General features: G+C 48.2%; 1 non-coding gene across 1 annotated transcript; it reads left to right on the forward strand.

Moving 5' to 3' along the window:
- The first annotated feature begins 1,352 nt into the window (after positions 1-1,352).
- On the forward strand, positions 1,353-1,442 carry Trnay-gua (transfer RNA tyrosine (anticodon GUA)). The gene is given in 2 exon segments: positions 1,353-1,389; positions 1,407-1,442. It is a non-coding gene; the product is annotated as a tRNA-Tyr (tRNA).
- Positions 1,443-1,484: the final 42 nt, after the last annotated feature.

The following is a 1,484-nucleotide window of genomic DNA, read 5'->3' on the forward strand; positions in this document are numbered from 1 at the left end:
TCTCCCTCTTCCTCTGACGGTTCGACCAATTAAATAACACAAATATGCAAATTCCGCCAACTCTCTCTCTCTCTCTCTCTCTCTCTCTCTCTCTCTCTCTCTCTCTCTCTCTCTCTCTCTCTCTCTCTCTCTCTCTCTCTCTCTCTCTCTCTCTCTCTCTCTCTCTCTCTCTCTCTCTCTCTTTCAAAGACGCGAAGATTTATGGAAGTGAGTGAAATCCGTCACTTTTTGTACCCTTGGAGGACGTTTTCCCCTCCTCCTCCTCCTCCTCCTCCTCTTCTTCTTCCTCCTCCCCATTCTCTTTCTCCTTCTCCTCCTTCTCCTCCGTGATTTTCTTTCCCTTCTTCCTTCGTCTCCTTCGTTCTGTTCTTTCTTCCTACGTCCTCCTCCTCCTCCTCCTCTTCCTCCTCCTCCTCCTCCTCCTCCTCCTTCTCCTCCTCCTCCTCCTCCTCCTCCTCCTCCTCCTCCTCCTCCGCTCTGTTCTTTCCTCCTACCTCTAATCTTCCGTTTTTCTCTTCTCCCTTTCTTCTCCCGGACCGCTCCTCCTCTCTTCTTCTCTTCCTCTCCTCTCCTCGCCTTCCTTTAACTCTTCCCTCCCTTCCTCTCACCTCTCCCCTCCTCTCCCCTCCTCTCCCCTCCTCTCTCCCCTTTTCCCTCCAGGCTTGTGCAAGTGTAAAATTAATTGGAGCTTTTCTTTTTAATATACCTTTTTTAGGAGGTGAGGGCGCCAGGAGGAGGAGGAGGAGGAGGAGGAGGAGGAGGATCATTAGATGCCTGGTGGTGGTGGTGGTGGTGGTCAGCTGTTAAAGGAATGGTACAGTGTAAAGGATGTTTGTTAGGTTGTTGTTGTTGTTGCTGCTGCTGTTGTTGTTGTTGTTGTTGTTGTTGTTGTTGTTGTTGTTGTTGTTGTTGCTGTTGTTGTTGTTGCTGTTGTTGTTGTTGCTGTTGTTATTGTTGTTGTTGTTGTTGTTGTTGTTGTTGTTGTTGTTGTTGTTGTTGTTGTTGCTGTTGTTGTTGTTGCTGTTGTTGTTGTTGTTGTTGTTGTTGTTGTTGTTGTTGTTGTTGTTGTTGTCTTTTAATCTCTTCGTGTTTACTTTTTTCTTGTTTTGGTTTATGTTTCCGTTCTTCTCTCTTCTTCTTCTTCTTCTTCTTCTTCTTCTTCTTCTTCTTCTTCTTCTTCTTCTTCTTCTTCTTCTTCTTCTTCTTCTTCTTCCTCCTCCTCCTCCTCCTCCTCCTCCTCCTCCTCCTCCTCCTCCTCCTCCTCCTCCTCCTCCTCCTCCTCCTCCTCCTCCTCCTCCTCCTCCTCCTCCTCCTCCTCCTCCTCCTCCTCCTCCTCCTCTTCCTCTCTAGCGCCTTCGATAGCTCAGTTGGTAGAGCGGTGGACTGTAGTTGGTTCAGAAGCAGGCATCCATAGGTCACTGGTTCGAATCCGGTTCGAAGGACACTCCTTTAGCGTTTTAAATCCCTCGAGGCCAACCTTTTTT

The sequence above is a fragment of the Scylla paramamosain genome, chromosome 34, assembly GCF_035594125.1.
Source record: "Scylla paramamosain isolate STU-SP2022 chromosome 34, ASM3559412v1, whole genome shotgun sequence".
NCBI classification, from domain to species: domain Eukaryota; kingdom Metazoa; phylum Arthropoda; class Malacostraca; order Decapoda; family Portunidae; genus Scylla; species Scylla paramamosain.